Here is a 22,405-nt window from a genome sequence, read left to right as displayed (position 1 = left end):
TAAAGGATTTTTAAATACATAATCACTTGCTTCTTTGATGTGAGGCATTTACTCATTGTTTGTTGTTATTATGATCTCCACCATGAACAACTGAGAATTATCCAAACTGTTTTTGTAAATGTCATTGAATGTCTGTGCATGTGCACGAATGTGTGCTCTCATATGGCTCAAGGACCTTTCTGGGGTGTAAACATAGGGAGGGTAAACAGGCAGCTTGTTGTCTCCATTGTTATTATCCTGTTTGTATAATTAGCCTGATAAATTGCTAACATCAAAGGCACTGTCCCTTGAAATACTTCCATGTGTCTGTTCAAGTAAAGGAGAATAGAGGAAGGAGGCGCAGCTGTGGTCCCCATCCAATTGAGACATGTTCCATTTCAATGAGGCGTATGGGAAACTTTGTCTGGTTGGTGTTTTTCATCAGTTTCTCTTTGTGTGGATCCTGTTTGACTGCTGGAACATAAAAGCAGTATTAGAAGGCTTGAGAGAGAAGTTCATATTTTTGGGCTCTCTCACAGTAGTTTGGCTCATCAATGACAGGGGCAGGATCATAAGTTTTGGGTTGTTGGGTTGAAAAAGTCATAAAAAAAGTCAGAAGTCTTCTGCTTAGTTCTGGAGTTGGAAAGGTGGATTCCAGACACTGTTCTATGACCTCGACACACACTTCTGTTGAAATGTCATGATGCTTTATGTCTTTAATGTGAGCAAATGAGCATTTTATAAATTGGTTATGCTTTCGACTTAACTGAACACCTAAGTTTTCAAAATTACTGCTTGCAACTCCTGGTGTAAACCAGGCGAGCCATCCTGAGATTGCCTTGTGAAGGGACATTTTTCCTGTTGCCTTCCACCCCTCTCCACACAGAAGCAACATAGTTAATTATGCAGAGCCTTCAGATTAATTCCTCTCTCTTGGTTAAAAAATATCTACAGTGTATTTAATGACCTATAATAAGTGTACGGATGTGGAAGTGCTGGAGAGTGCAGCATGTGCTGATTCTGCTGCACTCTGGGATGTTGGCGTGAACAATGATGGCTTGGCAGCTGGAAGTGATGAGAGACAGAAAATGTCAGAGGGGGTTTGCACAAATTTGATTGACAGTACCAACTCTGCCGTCAATTTAATGGCAATTATTATTTAATGTATATTACTTAAAAGCATATGCAAAATTAAGATTTAGGCACAAAAAACACATTTATGTGGTATTTAAAGAATGATATGCATAATATATTACTTGTTAATATTTATGGCAAAGAAGTTCAAGCATTTCTTGTCTGAACCAGTCCTGCTGAAAGCGTTAGCTCTCATGATCTCAATTAATAACTAACAAAGTAAGAAAAGGAAGAAGCAGCACAAAACTGGAAGCTTTTTACACCATGGAGAAAAACCTGCCAAGGCGAATTTATCTCAGATTCAGAGTCACTTATGTGTAAAAACAAGAGACTGGCTTCTTTCAGGCAATAATTCAAGAAAGAAATTTCCTAAAAGAAAGAAAGAAAGAAATGTATTTGAGATAGATTTTAAAAATAGACATCATTTGTTATTTGTTTGCATTTTTATTTGTATGAATTTTATTTTTCATTCAAGCAAAAAAGAAGCTTAAATATAAATGTCCTCTTAAATGTCCCTTACCTTAGCGTGTCTCTCATATTCATGTGTTAAAATGTAGTCTTTTGTAATCTATTCTTTTTCTTTATTTATCTTTTTATTCAATCTTCCAACTGTATTCAAGACACGTGGTGTCTTGATGTATTGTTGGAATGTTATTAACCTATAGGAAATCAAAACAATAAAAAATTTAACATTTATTGTTGCACACTCCATTTGGCGACCTTGTTCTTGTCGTCTGCTTTGAATCAGTCTCTACTCTTTACTTCACAACGGCGGTTTCTGCCCCTCCCTAGAATCCAAACTTCACACCCTGTCAGTCTCTTAGTTTCTCTTAGTCTCTTAGTTTCAGTCTCAGGTTTAGTTCAGCTTGCATTTATTCATTTGAATATTATTTATGTATTTGTTCTGATCAATTATATCCAAATTTCAAGCAAATTCGCTTCTTGTAAACTTTAATACAATACAATGTTTACAAGGTCAGTGACTAATCAAACTGAATGATCACAATGCCAGATTGACCAAAATAATCGTGATTCTTGCATTGCTACAATCAAAAAGTCCTTACTTAAATCCGGCATTGCATTGAAATCTATACATAATGTCAAGCGAAGGGAAAGGAAAACGAGCTTCAAGAGCTAGATCTAAATACTGAGGGATAGATGTTGTTCTTGATCTGGGAGAAAGCACTCAAGAGCCACAGTGTTGTTGCACAAGTCCAAAAAAATACGATAGTTATTTTTTTAAATATTTAAACTATTGTGGAGAAGCACCCGGTTCTGACCCCACCTCCATACATAAACAGCAGCAACAGTTTTCACAAGTACATATGTCTCTATCTATGAAAAAACAATGCAATTACACAGACACACTACACATGGGGGCTTTTGAAAAATTTAACCAGGTCAATGGGCCTTAGATATGTCATCTTCATCCTTGTATCAGCTGTGATACAAGCTGTTTGCTCCCAGCAGGACTAACAAGTTAAGGACTTGGGAAATCAGGCAGTAAAATTCAACTGGCTACTTGAAAGTTAACATTTTGCTGCTTCCTTTCTACTATTTCTTTGTTGTATTATTACCAAGATTAGTGATTAGTGTGATTGACACTTAGATGAGGGCTTGATGGACTGTCATCACTCTCAGTCAAACCTTAACTAATATAATTAAATTATAAATGAGTGCATGAATATTATATCAGTATGGGAGGGCTGCCAGGGAATTCAGTGTTGCGTTCCAACATCAACAATTCTACTATTTCAGTCACCCCTGTTCATCCTCACTCACTGCTAAAACACAATGGAGATTTTCAACTTATATCAGTGTTGATCCCTGCATCTTCATGTAGCCCCATAAAGGATGGAGATCAATGTGATCGCCACATAAACCAGTGGGAAAGCCAGTTTAAAAGAGCACGAGAACTGAGGTTATAAAATCTGCTTATTTTGTTTTCTTATAAGCCCCTGAGGGAAAGAGACCATGAACTGACAGGCCCTGTGTAATTCTTGACAGAGGAAAACTTTGTGTACAGACAGTCTCAGCAACATGTTATTAAAAAGATGAGTGTGGCTGTGGAAAATAAATAAATAAAGAAAAAATACTGATTAAATTTTAAGCAGCCGGCGGGCCGATAGTTTGCCTGAGGCATATTTGTCAGTTTCAAAGGGTGTTTTTATTAATTTTGTATTTTGCATTTTGTTAGTGGAAAGAGCTTACTCCACCGGGAGCGCCACAAGCTATAGCCAGCAGAGCCTATAGCAGGGAGAAAGGAGATGCAGAGCATGCCAAGCAGATCCTCCACACTTAGAGAAAGAAATCAGCTCTAGATCACCAGCATAACTCGCAGACCCCCTGCCCTCTACCCAAAACACACACAAAACACTTGTTCACAAACAACCAATGAATGCCCTGTGTACACTCATACAAATCTTTATGTCAGATTGTGTATTCTTCATGGTACATAGACCTTATGTGCACAGGCGCTTTTGGCATCTGATGAAATAATATTATTGTATGGATTCACCACTTCTGAATCATGGAGCCGCCTCAAAGTTTTTCTGCCTTTTTACAGGAATCATCAACTGGTGATGACGCTGACTTTTTACCTCGTCTGAGACAGCCTTAGCCTCAGTTTTGTTTGCATCTTTGCAGTGCTGAATTAGCATAATGCACGTGTCAGCATCATGATAGTTTCATGTACATATTGTATTGTTTGGACAGATCTTTTTTTTATTTTGTAGATTTTATAGATTAAATGGATAATCACATGTGACCCTGGCTCATTCAGTGGCCTTGTATCACAAAAGTGAATGCTTTTAAGTCATAGGAATTAAATTAATTTGATATTTTTTACATAATGTGTTAAATACTTTGATGTAAGATAGACAATATGTACTTTGTGTTGAAGTTTTCAACACAACGTACAATCTAGAGAGACAGGCTTTCCTGCATTTCCTGACTTGTGTCAACCTTGTGGTCAGATGAATCAATCTTAAACTGGTTTAGCTATCATGGCTAAAACTGTGACAGCAGTTCTTCTTCTTTGCTGAATTATGACCATTGTCATTTCAGTCTGTATTCTTACATTTTTGTAAATTGTATTTTTGACTTAGTTATTGAATTTTTCCAATCTTTTCACACATTCTACCATTTTGCTCTCTTGTATGTGTTGCAGTAGCCCCGTCAGTTAGTTAGCCCAAATTCTCTACGCTTGTGGGTGATCCTGATATCGTTGGAATTTCCAATTCCTCTTGTATTCTCTCGGTCTGCCCTGAGTACTCTTCCCAGTTACATGTGACCATACAACCATAGAAATGATTTTGTTTCTACACTTCTACATAATATACGGTATTGTTGTATGTAATTTCAGAGGGCCATACCTTGACATTAGCTATTATAATAAATACTGGTAGATATTAAAACTATGCATTCAATATACAGATGAAGTTATTTATTTATTTACTTCCTTTACTTAAAACAAAGGAAATATATGCTGATAGAAAAAAAAAATTGTAACCATGTCATAAATTCTACAAGAGCAGAATGTTAGGAATAATTATTGTTTCTGTGTAGATATTTGTGCAAGGCAGTTAGAATGAGGAAAAATGAAAACAAAAAGTACTCAATAGAACAACTCTTGAAATCTCACAAACTGCAGACAGACAGTATCAAACAGCATTCAACATTGAGTAGCAAAGACTGCCCTCAGGCTATAATTTGCTGAAGTTTTACCTGCTGCTGGCTGGGACCAAACACAAGTGTGAAAACAAAGCCATGCCAGTGTGTGTGTATATATAACATTGTTTGCACAATAGACTAAGCAGTAGTCTAGAAAATTGCTAACATTGGGGCCAGATAAGACTCCCAAGTCCACAAATAGCTATAATCACCAATAAAAGAATAAAAAAAGAAATAGCCGTTGAGGCATTTGATGGCTATTAGAGATGTGTGTTGCATCTTCAAAATCATCTTTCATTCCAAAGTACTCATAAAGCATTTGTGTCAAATCAATCAGACAGTGCAGTTTGAAGTAGCTGCTACTTTGTTGTGTAAAGGTGAAAGAGTTAATTAGGCGATAGGAAGGGGACTGATGCTATGTATATACAGCTCATGCGACAGGGAGAAGAGCCAAGTGGGCTGCTGCTAATCATGCCCTCCACCCCCTTATTCCTGTATTCATCTTTTAACCATGTGCTTTTGAAGTCAAGACTGTCAGGAGTTCAGTGACATGTTCTCAGTTTTATTGGGTTATGTAGAGAAAGTATGCTTTGTTTATTATGCTTGAGTTTGAATAATTCTCAGATGAATCACTAAAGTACATTTAAGTTCTGTGTTCAAAGAAGTTCACTCTCAATAGAACAAAGACTGGGGCTTCTTTGCATTATTTTTTTCTCCCTCTCCTCTGGTAAATTAATGCGTGTCTTGTACAGTCACAGAGTTTGTACTGTGCACAGAGATGTGAGCACGAGAAAGTGAGAAACAGTGACATCTAGAAAACTACTCTGTCTCATTATGCATGATTAAGTGTTCTGTTCTGTAAGTTAAATCTGTAATTAGGAATTTATAACATTAATAAATGTTGTTTCTCACAAGTGATCATGTTTGACTTCTTAAATCTTTGAAGAGATTACACAACAACATTTCCTGAATTCTTTACTTGCTGGTATTGGTATTATATGTCTAATAGACTAGATTATACAGCTGAGTGATAGCTCAGCCTAAAAGGGCACACATTGTTGCAATCACAACACACCATCAGAAGCGATAATAAGTATGAAGTGATTCAGGTTTGACAGCAATACACATAAAGTGAGACAACCAAAAAAGAAAATGTGTCCTGTCACAGATTAATGTGATATAGTATGAGGTGTAGATCTATAGATTCTGTAATAATGTTCATCCACTGATATTTCTTAATGTGAAAGAGAAGTAAGAATTATAAGCAAATAGAGAGTCAGAATGTGATGGGGCATAATTGCCTCCCAGCTGGCCGAGGACAAATTTACAGAGCTGAATTGATGTTTTTGTGAATGAGAGGGCTGGCATTCATCATTTGTCTTATTCAGTGATGTAGGCATTTCATCTGAAAGCAAAGACTGGGACATTACCACACTTCCACTGTTTGGTCAGTCTGAAAAATTGCAAAGAATTGCATGTTCATTTCAAAATTGTTTGAAAATGCTTTTAGAGAAAGAAACAGCCCTTCTTAACAAAATGTGCTGCTAAAAATGACACCACTTCAGCATGGGAGTGTCATTGGAAGCAGTCGTAAAGGATTTATATAATTCATTCACAAACATAACTACGCAGGTACAGCTTATCTCCTTTAAAGCAGTTTTTGATGTTTTTGTAACATTTGCAACAATGGTACTTTCTTGGGTTTGGATGAGTCATACAGATGTCCGTAGAGATGGATGTACTTTTCTCACTCTTCCCACTGGCACCTTTTGCTCAGCACACAGCAGCTTACAAAAGTTGTGAGGTGAACAACTGACAAAAACAACAATTTCAATAAAATTCAATTCAGTTTTATTTATGTAGTGCCAAATAATAAATGTAACAAATGTCAATTCCAGGTACTACAAAGATGCAGTCCAATTTCATTAAATTAATCCAAATTAGTCCAATTCATATAATACCAATTAAAAAAAAAAAAGATGCCACGGCTCAGGACACCAACATTGAAACACTGAATGCACTGAAACTTCCGTTTGAGTCAGTCCTCTCTCGAGACCTCTGTAGACAAGATCGAAGGAGCGTTCTGTGAGAGATTGGGAAATGGTAGGTGAGTACAAAGGGCTTGGTATGTTCAGCTCACAGGCGGTATCTGATAATGAGGGGATGTATTACCCCATACTAGCTGCTGAAGTGAGTATGGGGTCAAGAATGGTTTGGCTGACTGGGATCAAGAATGGTTTGGCACCGGGCCCAGATAGGATCAGCAAGCAGGCTCTGCTGGACTTGGACCCTCGGTGTGAACAACTCGCATGGTTGTATACGACATGGCTGGTCCACAGGGTCAAACCCAAGACCTTCAAGGAATGTCGGACGAGGCTATTGCCAAAGTCGGGGGGCTCCAAGGAGTTGCAGGACGTCTCCAGCTGGAGACCGGTGATGATCGGCTCCTTGGTATTACGGTTGTTTTCTAGGATCTTGGCGATGAGGCCAAGCTGAGTTTATCTGCTGAATCCTAGGTAGAGGGGTTTCCTGACATCCTCACAAGGTTGCACAGATAACATGATCATCCCGAAAGGGGTCATTAAGTGCTCGAGGGAAGAAGGGACCCCACTGGCAGTAGTTTTTGTCGACTTCCCAAAGGCTTTTAACTCTGAGTTAATACGTAACTGCGTGACAAGGGTTGGCAGCCAGGGTAAGATGACACCCACTATAAACATGAATGTTGGAGGGAAACTGGGACCCTTTGTCCCTGCTGCTCTTCAACATAGCCACGGACCCCCTCATCCAGACATTGGAAGACACAGGGTATGGCCTAGGGAAGGATGGGCATAGCATTACGACACTGGCATTCGCAGATGATTTGGTCCTTTTGAGCAGTTCAACAACAAGGATGGGGATGAAACTGGAGATATTGGAGACATTCTTCCAGCTTAGTGGGTTGAGGGTTCAGTCCAGGAAGTGTCACAGGTTTTTCCTTGAGAGGGATGTCGTGAAAGACTGCCAACCCTGGTTGATCAGTGGAAGCACTATTCACCTGGTTAGGCGGTGCGTAATTTGAGTGTCGATATAGACCCGTGGTTCCGGATCTGGCCTCCTAGCTTCAGGAATATATTGGGTGGATAAAAAAGGCTCCTTTAAAGCCCTCACAGCCGATGAGGGTTTTGAACCTATTTGCTGTCCCAAGGCTGTTCTATCAGGCCGATCACTGCGGCGTGCCTGTGTCTACCTTGGCCACTCTCGGCGGGATTGGTGAGAAAGGCAGTCAAGGAGTTCCTCTATCTGATGCATTTAACTTGTAATGGATTAGTATATTCCTGGAATAGAGATGGAGGACTGGGCATAGTCAGACATGACAAACTCATTCCCTCAATCCAAGCATGGGGAATACTGTCCAGATCTGAAGATCAATGGACAAGGGCATTTACAGTACAGACTGTGAGAGAGACAGAATGACTTGGAGAGATTGTGATGCTATGTCAGCGATGTCCCTGATTTAATCCCCCAGCTGGGGATGGATGACAGGCCTAATAGCCGCATTCGGACAGAGCAGTTCTAAGAACGCCGTTCTGAGAACGGTCCACCTCGATTTTTTTCTAATAACTGCCCTTCCCCAAGGGAACTGTTTCAGTTTGCATCCGCACATGAGTCGGGACCTTGACAGAGACTGATGCGACGCAACCGTCTGTGACAGTGACGTGTTACTTTAGCGCCACACTCAACAACAAAACCAAACAAAACAAAACCCGCGAAAAGTAAGGAGAGAAGAAAAAACACCACCAAGAAGCTAATATGGAGAGCGGGGAGGCCATGTTCATGGTCTGCATGACGGTGATATTAATCATGGACGATCACATCGGGCATCTAACATCGAGGCTGGAAGAGCTCACAGAGAGAGTCAGGAGACGAAGGAGCGCAGGCGATACTTCTTTGTTTCATGAAGGAAGGAAAGAGAGCAGAGCGCTGCAGACAAAGGAGACGACGTGTAAGTTTAACTTATTAAACATGTGCATGTTGTGTCTGTGTCGCATGAGTAAACATTTCAGCCGTGACAACATGACAAGGGGCGTAGCTACCAACCACCAAACACCCACATTAGATGTGTTCCTATAGAACATAGAAAAGACCCAGCCTCGGAGAAGGAGCTAAAATGGTTATAGGAACTGAGGGCGATGGTCCCGAGTTCCTATATGTCCGAATGCGGGAAAAAACGGCCCCGTTCCTGAAAAGGTTATAGGAACTGCCAAAGGTTCCTACAGTGGGAATGCGACTAACGTTGCAGATAGCTCTCTGGTCCTCTGGGACTGGAGGGGGGAAGAGAACAGGGCCTGGTTTTGCCTGCAGGTCCAGGGTGTGGGCACTGCACAGTTCAGAGGGGATCAGACGAGCAATTTGTGGCTGGCTGAGCCGACAGTCGTGGGTCTCAGACAGAGGCACTTTATTATTGTACTGGCCGTTGACGTCAGTTTTGGGCACATCACACTTTTGGATCACTGCAAATTTGTAATTCTTATACTGTATACAAACAGTATTAGCTTCTGGCCGGGGACCCCCTTTGCAAACCACAGACAATGCTACAAAATATGTGTTGTAATGTGAATGTGTTACTGTGTTCATTCAGGCAGTTAGATTAGGCCACCAGGGGTCCTCGGGGTCAAGTAGAAATAGATAGCAGGTATGCTGCTAGTATGTAATGAGTGATGCATGCAGCGAGTGTTCAATAAAGTGGAACCTGTGAAGCTGACTAAGTGGCACGTTATTACATTGGCGACGTGGATGGGATGACTACAGTTTAAGAGTTACAATGGCAACATACGGAATGATTGGAGAGTTTGACCCGGTGGCAGATGACTGGCAGCAGTATGTGGAACGGCTGGAATTCTACTTTGCTGCAAACAAAATCACCGACGACGAACAAAAGTGGGCCATCTTCCTGAGTGCATGTGGAGGGAAAACGTACGCCACACTGAGAGACTTGTGTCAACCTGGTAAGCCGGGAGATAATTCCCTGACAGATTTACTGAAACTGTTGACTGACCACTATGCACCGAAACGCAGCATTATAGTGGAGAGATTTAAGTTCCATTCAAAAGTTAGAGATCATGGCCAGTCAGTTGCTGCGTTTGTAGCTGAGCTGAGGAGACTTTCTGAGCACTGTGCTTTCGGGACAACTTTGGATGACATGCTAAGAGATAGACTGGTGTGTGCATTAATGACGACCATACCCAACGCCGGTTGCTTTCAGAACCAGATACAAAAATGACATTGGACAGGGCACTGGAATTAGCGATAGCCATGGAAACCGCCACGAAAGATGTAGCGCAGTTGCAGCAGAAAGCAGTGGAGGAGGCAGTGCACAAAGTGCAGCCAGTGGTCTCGGACCAGAAGCCGCATGTGACGTGTTTTAGATGCGGAGGAACGCACACAGCGGTGGACTGCCGTTTCGCAGAGGCAGTTTGCCATAATTGCCGCAAGAAAGGACATTTGGCTAGAAAATGCCGCAGTGCGAGACAGCCCAAACAGAACAGATTTAGCACACGAGGGGCAGCACACATGTTGGATGAAAACGAAGAGGAGCAGACGGAATACACGCACATGCTGCACAATTTGAGAGAGAATAGAGTGGAGCCATACAGAGAACAACTCTCTGTGAATGGGCATGACGTCACATTTGAAATTGACACGGGGGCAGGCTTGACGATAGTGAATGAGAGAACATACAGTGTGGAAGACTCCATCCTGCAAAAATAAAACTGTACACCTACACAAGAGATAGAGTGGATGTGTTAGGCAAGATGCATGCAAATGTCATTTACAAGGGACAGACAAAGCAGTTACCTTTGCTGGTGGTAAAAGGGGAGGGCCCAAACCTAATGGGGAGAGATTGGCTCAAGGCAGTGAGACTAGACTGGACAGCCATATTCAAACTCCAAGTAGGACAGCAGCAAGAGTTGGAGGCTCTTTAGTCATAACACCAGGATGTGTTTAAAGGTGAGCTAGGCACACTAGTTGGGGCCACAGCTAAAATCTATGTAGACCCAGAGGCCAGGCCTCGTTACTTTAAAGCTAGGCCCTTGCCATATGCGCTCAAAGAGAAAGTTGAAACTGAACTGACCAGGCTACAGAATGAAGGTATCATAGAGCCTGTTGATTTTGCTGAGTGGGCAGCCCCAAAAGTCCCAATAGTGAAATCAGACAAAAGCATAAGAATATGTGGTGACTATAAAGTTACAGTGAATCCTGTGTCAAAGCTGGATAACTACCCAATTCCAAAGACAGAAGACTTGCTGGCAGTGCTGGGAGGGGGGCAGAAGTTCACCAAACTGGACATGTCTCAGGCTTACCAGCAGCTACTACTGGAGGTAGATTCCAAGTGCTTCACAACAATAAACACACATCGTGGACTGTACCAGTACACCAGGCTGCCCTATGGGGTGTCCTCAACCCCAGGCATTTTTCAGCGCACCATGGACAACTTACTACAAGGGCTTCCTCAGGTGGTGGTGCGAGTAGACGACATACTTGTGACGGGGAAGGACGATGCCAGCCATCTGCAGAATTTAGGGACAGTACTGTCCAGACTGAAGGCAGCAGGACTCCGTCTTAAGCGAGAGAAATGCCTTTTCATGGCACCAGAGGTGGTGTATCTGGGCTACAAAATTAATCATGCAGGGATTCAGCCAGTAGCAGATAAAGTTGAGGCTATTGCAAATGCAGCTGCACCGACAAACCAGACACAGCTGAAGTCATTCCTGAGGATGCTGAATTATTATCATCGCTTTTTGCCTAATGTGGCCACTGTGCTGGAGCCTCTGCATGAACTCCTCAGAAAAGGAGTGCCGTGGAAATGGGAGAAACGCCATGGCAGTGCTTTTGACGCAGCGAAAAAGTGCCTCCAGTCTGAGCAACTGTTGGTGCATTTTGATGACACAAAACCACTCTACCTGGCCTGTGATGCATCCCCATATGGTGTGGGAGCAGTGTTATTGCACCGGCTCCAAGATGGCACAGATCGACCCATAGGATACATGTCACGGTCTTTGTCATCAGCAGAACGAGGTTACTCTCAGCTGGAAAAGGAGGCTCTGGCAATAATATTCGGCTTAAAAAAATTCCACCAGTACCTTTTTGGAAAACATTGTACCATAGTGACAGACCACAAACCACTTCTGGGTCTTTTGGGAGAGAATAAGGGCATCCCACAGCAGGCGGTTGCCAGAATGCAAAGGTGTGCTTTGATACTCGCTGCCTATGAATACACCTTGGAGTATAAAGAGGGCTCAAAACATGGGAATGCCGATGCCTTGAGCAGACTTCCTCTGCCGAGCTCTCCCAAGGCCACCCCACGGGAGGGAGAGGTGGTGATGCTTATGGAATATATGAATGGCACACCGCTACAGGTCAAGCAGATCCGCGACTGGACCCGGAGAGACTGTGTACTGTCAAGAATACAGCAGTGGCTGATGCAAGGCTCTTGGCCTACAACATGCACGGATCCAGAGCTCCAGCCCTACGTAAGACGGCAGCATGAGCATGGAGGAGGGGTGTATACTGTGGGGTAGTAGGGTGATAATACCCCCTCAAGGAAGACAGACCATGATTGAAGAATTACATGAGGCCCATCCAGGAGCCTCGAGGATGAAAATGCTAGCTCGGAGCTATGTGTGGTGGCCGAACATGGATGCTGACCTGGAGGCAGCAGTGCGTAGATGTCACGTTTGTCAGTCCAACCAAGCCTCTCCAGCTGCAGCATCGTTACATCCGTGGGAGTGGCCATCCCAACCATGGATGAGACTGCATCTGGATTTTTGTGGGCCAGTTTCAGGAAAAATGTTTCTGATCGTCATTTATGCCTACTCAAAGTGGCTTGAAGCTCATCCAATGCAGGCCATAACATCAGCCGCTACCATCGAAACCATTTGCCACTCATGGAATACCGGCTGTCCTGGTCAGCGATAATGATCCTAGTCTGGTCAGTGCCGAATTCAAACGCTTCCTTACAAAGAATGGCATAAAACATGTAACCACAGCACCTTATCATCCATCTTCAAATAGCTGTGCAGAGCGTGCAGTACGGGTGTTCAAGGAAGGAATTAAGAAGATGGGGGAGGGGAGTGTGGAGACAAGGGTATCTAGATTCCTGTTTAAGTATCGATCAACCCCTCAGACCACAACTGGGGCCACACCAGCTGAGCTTCTCATGAACAGGAGACTCAGGAGTCTGCTTGATTTAGTTCGCCCTGCACTTGGAGACAAAGTGGGACAGAAACAGGCCACACAGAAAGAATATCACGATAAGCATGCCCGGGACAAAGTATTCACAGAATCAGACCAAGTTTATGTGAGAGGATACTCGGGTCAGAAGTGGATTCCTGCAACGCTCATCGAGAGAACAGGGCCAGTTTCATGGAGGGTGAAAACACAGGACGGAAAGGTGAAGACGACATCAGGACCAGATCCGTCCTTGTTACGATCAGGAAAGTATGGGAGCAAGCTTTCAAGAAGAAAGTATACCAGTAGACCTGGCACCTCCTGAACTCTCAGATTCAGAGCCGGAGCTAGAGTTGCCGGCACCGGGGACAGGTGGCCGAGGGCTCCCTGAACAGTCTCTTGAGGAGGGACCACGTTTCCCAGTTAGATTTAGGCAGGCACCTACTTATCTCAAGGACTATGTCCTTCCAGGGGCACAATAATCCCCGTGGGTGCCTCGAGGAGGGCAGTCTACCCCTACCTCGTAGTTCAGTTTTTGTTCATGTTTTTTTTGGAAGAAGAAAAAAAAAAAGAGAAAAAAAAAATAAATAAAACAAACATATTTTTGGGGACTTTGGACCTTGGGGGGAGGGAATGTTGTAAAGTGAATGTGTTACTGTGTTCATTCAGGCAGTTAGATTAGGCCACCAGGGTTCCTCGGGGTCAAGTAGAAATAGATAGCAGGTATGCTGCTAGTATGTAATGAGTGATGCATGCAGCGAGTGTTCAATAAAGTGGAACCTGTGAAGTTGACTAAGTGGCACGTTATTACAATATGTAAAGAAACATCAACTTTTAGAACGTATTTTCTTTCTTTTATTCACGGACAGTAGCTTGCCGTGTGAATGCAGCCTGACTAAATGCTCTTCTTTACGTCTGAAGAAGTCAACCGTTTTTTCGGACTCTGACGGATGTTTTTGTATCAAGTGACGCTGAAGTTTCAAAGGTTTTGAACACTCATTTGAGAGGGTCTCCAGACAGAGGACGCATTTTGGGCAATCGTGGCCATTTTTCTGTATGGCCGTAAAGCCAAACTTAATGTATGCTGCTTCATACTTTCTGATTTTAGTCTGCCAGTTCCGTCAGTCTCTTCCAAGTAAAAAATCTGTCCATTTTGGTTAGCTACCTACACGCTAGCTTGAGGAGCAGAGCAGCTTCAGAACAGGTGCAAACCGCCAGGTCTACGATGTTTTGACTGGCAGCCAATCAGAAAGATGGCAAATAACATTTCGATATGATATATTATTATAAATTGTATTTTACAATACTGATTAAAAAATGTGACAATTTTTTACAATGATGTTTAAAAAAAATTGAATTCTATTTTTTTATTTTTGCATTTTTTTCTTATCTTCACTCCAATTTTCTGAGGCCCCCCTAGCGCCCCCTGGCGGCCCCCACTTTGAAAACCAGTGCCTTAGGTATTCCTATACATTAGGTATACAGTAAGTTATAGGTATACAGGGGTATAAATGACAAAACGGTATGATGATTGATTGAACAAATGAAAGCAGCTCTGGAACTTTCAGTTAAAAATCGCTCATATAGATGACAGCTCTTAACGTTAACCTTAAAAACTGAAAAAAACATAAAAAACAAAACAAAACACAGAGTGATGGACCGACAAAAAAGTCCAGTGTTTCTGTATGCAAAGGAAAGTGTGTGTATTTCTTTCTGTAATTTTGTTTTGTGGTTCCCAGGGACTCCAGTCTGTAATCCTTGTATGTCAAATACACTATATTGCCAAAAGTATTCACTCACCCATCCAAATAATTAAATTCAGGTGTTCCAATCACTTCCATGGCAACATAGCCACAAATTCAAGCACTTAGGCATGCAGACTGCATCTACAAACATTTGTGAAAGAATGGGTCACTCTCAGGAGCTCAGTGAACTCCAGTGTGGTACCGTGATAGGATACCACCTGTGCAACAAGTCCAGTGGTGAAATTTCCTCCCTACTAAATATTCCATGGTCAACTGTCAGTAGTATTATAACAAAGTGGAAGCAATTGGGAACGATATCAACTCAGCCACAAAGTGAGAGGCCACATAAAATGACAGATGCTGAGGCGCAAAGTGCGCAGAGGTTGCCAACTTTCTGCAGAGTCAATCGCTACAGACCTCCAAACTTCATGGAATGGGTTTCCATGGCCGAGCAGCTGCATCCAAGCCATACATCACCAAGTGCGATGCAAAGTGTTGGATGCTGTGATGTAAAGCATGCCGCCACTGGACTATAGAGCAGTGGAGATGTGTTCTCTGGAGGGACGAATCATGCTTCTCCATCTGGCAATCTGATGGACGAGTCTGGGTTTGGCAATTGCCAGAACAACGGTACTTGTCTAACTGCATTGTGCCAAGTGTAAAGTTTGGTGGAGGGGGGATTATGATGTGGGGTTGTTTTACAAGAGCTGGGCTTGGCCCCTTAGTTCCAGTGAAAGGAACTCTGAATGCTTCAACATACCAAGAGATTTTGGACAATTTCATGCTCGCAACTTTGTGGAAACAGTTTGGGGATGGCCCCTTCCTGTTCCAACCATGACCGTGCACCAGTGCACAAAGCATGGTCCATAAAGACATGGATGAGCAAGTTTGGTGTGGAAAAACTTGACTGACTCGCACAAAGTCCTGACCTCAACCCGACAGAACACCTTTGGGATAAATTAGAACGGAGACTGTGAGCCAGACCTTCTTGTCCAACATCAGTGTCTGACCTCACAAATGCACTTCTGGAAGAAGAGCAACACACTCCTAAACCCTGTGGAAAGCTTGCCCAGAAGAGTTGAAGCTGTTAAAGCTGCAAAGAGTGGGCCTTTGTCATATTAAATCCAATGGATTAAGAATTGGATGCCACTTAAGTTCATATGCGTGTAAAGGCAGATGAGCGAAAACTTTTGGCAATATAGTGTATGTTGTTGGCAGTGTTGTGCGTGAACGAGTTCAAAAGAACGTGTTTATTGAACACGCTCTTTTTTTCATGAACGTTGAACTGAACGCAACACATTTTTTAATAAAGAACTTGAATGTGAATTAGTTCACATTATGTGTCATGAACGGCAGACATCAATGTAAATGAAAGTTGAATTTGTTTTCCATTGAAAACTAAGTGACATCTGTTTTCTCTTTTGAAACGCAATTCCGAGAGAAAGTTCCTCCCTCCTGTATTCTCGCTGGTGCCGCTTAAATCATGTATCACCAGACATAAATGGTTTTGACATTGTGTGCGCAATGCATTGCGCGCAACGTAGTGTCCGGCTGAGAATAGTTGAATAACATACTGGCTTCCGCACAACTTTACCCGTGATGAATTGCAGCAGAGCGGGGTAGGCATAGCAACGCCGCGTAGCAGGGAACGACAAGAGGAGGGCTGGAGGAGCGAGCGAGCGAGCGAGAGAGAGAGAGAGAGCGCGCGCTGCAAAAAAAAAAAAAGGCTAGTGGAAGTGATGGCACGGAGACAGACACCGATTCTCCTTATGAACATTTAAAACAATTTTACACTCTTGCAAACCAAGACCCCGACGTCATTTCATATTATATATTCTTTTTTTAATTAAATGCTGGTAGATTTCATTGCACTAAGTATAGAACTGATCTACCTTGTCTGTACTGCTGCAAGTTTCATCACCTGGTAAGAAACCCACAATTGCAGTGTCATGAGCAAATGTCTACAATGAACAGTTTCAAAGAACGTATAGTGATTTCTAGCTCGTAGTGTGAAAAAAAGTATTTATTTGAATATCTCACGAAAAAAGTAAAATGAACTGAACTTTGAACTAGTTCAGAATTAAAATTGTGAACTTTGAACGTGAACTGTTCACTTTGAGCATGTATGGACTGAACTTGAACTAGTTCAGAAAAGCTGTGAACTGGCACAACACTAGTTGTTGGGATGTCAATATACTATAATTCTCTGAGAGGTACACAGGCTAATAACTCAAATTCAAGCAAAAAACTGTGATTGTTGACATGCTATATCATGTTCATGATGGAGTTTTGTTCTTGTATTGTTTTTTTCGGACTTTCATTTACCATTGCAAAATTTCCCTGGCTAGCACTGTCGCCTCAAAGCAAGAGGGTTCGAATCCTGGCTGGGGGTTTCTATGTGGAGTTGTTCTCCCCGTGTATGTGTGGGTTTCCTCCGGGTACTCTGGCGTCCTCCCACAATCCAAAAACATGCATGTTAGGTTAACTGGTGATTCTAAATTGACCCCAGGAGTAAATGTGAGTGTGCGTGGTTGTTTGTTTAATTTTTCTCTGTGTTGCCTTGTGATGGAATGGTGACCCGTTTAGGGTTTACCCTAACCCTCTGGCCCAATGGCAACTGGCTCCAGCCTTCCCCTGACCCTGAATTGGATTAAGTCGGTATAGAAAATTAATGGAAGGATGAACTTCATGAACTTCCCTCCTATTGTATTGTAACGACCAAGAACGAAGGTATAAGCACACAGACTGGCTTGTTTCCTCCTCTCCCTGTCAATCACTGGACCGCAGGTCATGTCACTCAGGTGTGGGCTGGTGATTGGGGGAGAGGAGTTGGGGTGGGCCAGTCTGTGTGCAGGTTTGGTGTTCTCCTGGGGTTGGTTGCGGCGCAGGACAGAGAGAGTCGCCAGTGTTCTGTGATTGTACTGCTTGTACTTACTGTAACATTAAATTAATAAAGAGCCGTTCGGCAACCGCCGTTCTCAAAGCCTCCGTGAAGTCACTACACTGGTGTCAGAAGTGATTTCGGACGGTAGATGGCGTTCTGTCGGACTGGTTGTACATTGCTCTCGGATTAGCCTGTTAGCCGGAGCTAGTGGCGAAGCATGGATATGAAGCGGAAAGTGCGGGTGAAAGACGAGGTGAGCGGAGACGAGGAGAAAGACGGCGCCTACAGATGGTCGGCGGATGCGGTCAGTGACTTCACGAGGGCTGCACAGGAGGCGAGAGACCGTGTAAGGGAGGCCACGGTGGAAATGGCTAACGCGGCCGGGCTGACCCCCACAACGGCGGTTCGCGCCACTTCTTCCTACGCCAGAGGCAGTCTGCAGGTAACTGATGTAAGCGGACGCGACTGCGCTCAGACTCCGTTGGTTGTCTCGTCGGTGAAGACACCCAGGTACGCTGGTAGGGCAGACTGGGAAGCTTTCCTGGCCCAGTTCGAGCTGTTGGCTCAGGCTGAGGGGTGGTCTGTAGAAAAGAAAGCCCTGCAGCTGGCTCTGAGCCTCACCGATGATGCGTTGTCCTGTCTTCTGCTGCTGAGCCCTAATGACAGACGTGATTATGGGGCTTTGGTGGGGGCTCTACAGAGACGTTTTGGACAGTGTTTACAACCAGAGCTCCTGCGTAATGAACTGAGTAACCGCGTCAGAAAACCTGGGGAGCCACTACGGGTTTTTTTCAACGACGTGGAGAGCCTGACACGGCGGGCGTATGCTCACATGCCCCCGAGTGTACAAAGCGAGCTTGCACGTGATCAGTTCATCAGAGCCCTCGCACCCGCAGAGCTGCGTGTTCAGGTGCAACTGCTACACCCGCAGACCCTTCAGTCGGCCTTGGAGATGGCGGTGGAGAGAGAGAATGTGTGGGGTGTGGCTTGCGATGGTGGGACCTGTCAAGATAAAAGCACACCTGCTGTGAGGGCTGCAGTAGGTAGCCACCTGTTGGAGGAGAAGCCGACCTGGGTGAGTGAAGTGACTGAACTTTTGAGAGCTGTGTCATTACAGACGACACGCAGACTTCGCCCGGGACCCAGGGTCTGCTGGGGGTGTGGCCAGCCGGGAAATTTGGTCAGAGAGTGCCCCAGCTCAGGCAGATTGCCGGGAAACGGCTCGGGGCCCGCATAGCCGGAGATATGCGGACCCAGATTTCAGCCCCATCTGTACCAATGCAGCTACCCCTCTCGCTACCCCCTGGAGGTGCCCTTCATCACAGCCGGGGAAGCATGGCACCGCTTTCCCCAGAAGCAGATGACAACTCAGATGGGGGGATGGTCGTCGCGGTGGGACGTGCCGGTGCTGGAGACTCCTTTTATGTTCCTGTTACAGTTGAAGGGGTGCCCTGTGTAGCACTAGTGGATACGGGGTCGACAGTCACTGTGGTGAGACCTGATGTGGTTCCAGAGGGGACCTGGCTCGAGCCCACTTTGGAGTCCAGACCTAAAACGGCGTTCTGCACTGGGCGGGGCTTATGGCAGTTCAAGGTCCTTTGCTTTGGACTGTGTAACGCTCCTGCCACCTTTGCCAGGCTGATGGACAGGGTGCTAGCTGGGGTGCCTCGTCAGCAGTGTGTGGTCTACCTGGGTGACATCCTGGTGCATGGCAATTCCTTTGAGGCTGCCCTGGGGTCCTTGCGGCTGGTACTGTCGCAAATTAGAGCAGCTGGCCTGAAACTACATCCAGACAAGTGCCACTTCATGCAGCGGGAGGTGTACTTTCTTGGACACAAGGTGGGAGGGGAGGGTATCGGCACCATGAAGGAGAAGGTGCAGGCTGTTACCGACTGGCCCACTCCCACTAATCAGAAACAGCTCAAGAGTTTTTTAGGCCTGGCGTCGTACTACCGGAGATTTGTTCGGGGTTTTGCCGGCACCGCTGCGCCCCTGTTCCAGCTACTACAAAAAGACAAAGACTTTGTGTGGACTGAGTCATGTCAGGAGGCGTTCAGTAGTCTCCAGCGTGCTTTGTGTGAAGCCCCGGTGCTGGCCCCGCTGATCCTGCTTTGCCTTTTATCCTAGACACAGATGCAAGCAGTGTGGGTGTTTGGGGGAGTGTTGTCACAGGTGGGGCCAGAAGGTGAGCGTGTTGTCGCTTATTTCAGCCGGGCATTCAACAAGCATGAGAAGCGTTATTGTGTCACCCGCAGGGAGTTGTTGGCAGTGGTATTGTCAATCAGGCATTTCAAGTACTACCTGTGTGGGTTGAAGTTCACAGTGAGGACTGACTACTCCGCCCTGCAGTGGCTCATGACGTTTAAAGAGCCGGAAGGGCAGGTGGCCAGGTGGCTAGAGGAGCTCCAGGCCTTTAACTTCAAGGTGGAGCATAGGGCTGGTGTGCGTCACTCTAACGCGGATGCCCTCTCACGCCATGTGCAGCAGACGGGTGCCGGTTTTGTGAGAGGACAGAGGCGAGAGAGAGGGAGCTCCTGGAGGAGGAAACCGGGGCATCGGAGCAGTCTCAGGGAGAGCTGATGTGTCGGGCGCTACAGGCTGTAGACATGGCAGAGTGGAAGCAGCAACAGGAGCAGGATGTAGACCTGCAGCCTGTTCTGCAGTGGGTTGTGGCACGGCAGCGGCCGACGTGGGAAGAAGTGGCAGCATTCTCTGCCACAACCAAGGGACTGTGGTCCAAATTTGATGCTCTGCGGCTGGAGCAGGGCGTCCTGCAGCGGGCCTGGAAGGAGCCTGCAACGGGTGAGGATAGGTGGCAAGTTGTGGTCCCCAGAAGCCTGCGTGTAGACGTGCTTAGGGCCATGCACGGAGCGGCGGGGTCTGGGCATTTTGGGGTTGCAAAAACCCTCCGTCACCTCCGACAGTGCTTCTACTGGGGGCGATGTAGGAGGGACGTAGAGGACTTCTGCCGTCAGTGTGACCCCTGCGTGGCCCGCAAAGGTCCCCCTGGCCGGTCACACGCTCCCCTCCAGCTGTTTTCAGTGGGTGGCCCGATGGAAAGAGTGGCGGTGGAATTTGTGGGCCCTTTGCCGCGCTCTTCCAAGGGTAACCGCTGTGTTCTCTCAGCCATCGACTGCTTCACTCGGTGGCCAGAGGCATACCCGCTGCCTGACCAAGAGACAGAAACGGTTGTGGATGCGCTGCTGGGAGGCATGTTCAGCCATTTTGGTGTGCCGGAGATCATACACTCCGACCAGGGCAGAAATTTTGAGTCCCGGGTGTTTGCGTCGATGTGTGAGCGGTTGGGTGCTCACAAGACTCGCACCACCCCCTTGCGACCACAGAGTGATGGGTTGGTGGAAAGATTCCATCGCACCTTGGGTCAGCAGCTGGCTATCCTCACATCGAAGCACCAGAAAGACTGGGATGATCATTTGCCCCTGGTGCTAATGGCGTGTCGGTCTGCAGTGCAAGAGACCACGTCTTGCACACCTGCTCTTCTTATGTTGGGGAGAGAGCTGCGCACCCCAGCCATGGTGGCGTTTGGTCGGCCGCCAGATTCTGAAGACACACCCCCGGATCTGGAGTATGCATGGAAACTCCAGGACCGCCTTGAGTCAGCGCATACTTTTGCTCGGAAGCAACAGTTGAGTGCTGGTCTGAGGCAAAAGTGTATTTACGACGTAAGAACTCAGGGGAGGCATTTTCTGGCAGGGGAGCTGGTGTGGGTCTACAGCCCTCAGCGCAAGAAAGGTCGGTGCCCTAAACTTGACAGCCAGTGGGTGGGCCCTTGTAGAGTGCTAGAGAGGGTGGGAGAAGTCGTCTACCGGGTGCAGTTGCCGGCCAAGGGGAGAAAGGTGGTTCTCCACAGAGACAGACTGGCTCCCTACAGAGGGGTCGCTCCCGCACCTTCACAGACTACATCAGCAGCTCCGTCCCCGCAGGCTTCCTCACCTTCCCCTCCATCTTCCCTTTCCCCATCCCCACTACCAGCGGAAGCAACACCAGCCTGCTTGTCTCCAGCGCCCAACCGGGCTAGGCCGCAGAGACAGATAGTCCAAGAGCATTAGCTCAAAATGAGGTCAAACCCGGAACAAATTAATAACAAGCTGGATTTCTCAGAATATGTTCAGAATACCTTTAGGAACAACATACTAAAAGTCCCCGGGAATCCACCTTGGGCTTTCTGAGAAATTCAAGATGGCGTCCAAATTATATGATGTTATTGTGTTAATGCAATAACTTCTGAACAGGTGGATGGATATTCACCAAATTTTGTGTACTGACATTTTAGAAATAATAAGTGAACTGATTTAATTTTGGAGGCCATCGCTTTCAAGATGGCCGACTCTCACGATAGCCGACATTTTGTTTCTGCCATAATTTCCGAACGGTTGAACGGATTTCCACCAAATGTTGTGTGATAACACTCTATAGTAGGTACATGATCTGCTAAAAATTTGGAGGCCAACGCCTTCAAGATGGCCGACTTACAAGATGGCCAGCATTTTGTTTCAGCCATGATTTCCAAATAGTTGAGCAGATTTGCACAAAATCGAACAGGCCAACACTGTCAGGATGGCCAACTTTCATGACGTCACATTGTCACACTGATCTCTGGAAAATGTTTCTACATTCATAATGCAAAAGGGCCGTGCTAGTGAGTTTTTAGAGATCTGAGCTAATCTGCAGTGCTGCCAGTGTTGAAAAAACACTTCTCTTCTGAAGTCATTTGCCCCCGCACAACCCAACATCCCAAACAACTGCCAGTTTGTTCTAGATG

The sequence above is a fragment of the Odontesthes bonariensis genome, chromosome 1 (genome assembly GCF_027942865.1).
Source record: "Odontesthes bonariensis isolate fOdoBon6 chromosome 1, fOdoBon6.hap1, whole genome shotgun sequence".
In the NCBI taxonomy this organism is placed as follows: Eukaryota; Metazoa; Chordata; class Actinopteri; order Atheriniformes; family Atherinopsidae; genus Odontesthes; species Odontesthes bonariensis.
Note: the sequence above shows the minus strand (reverse complement) of the source record.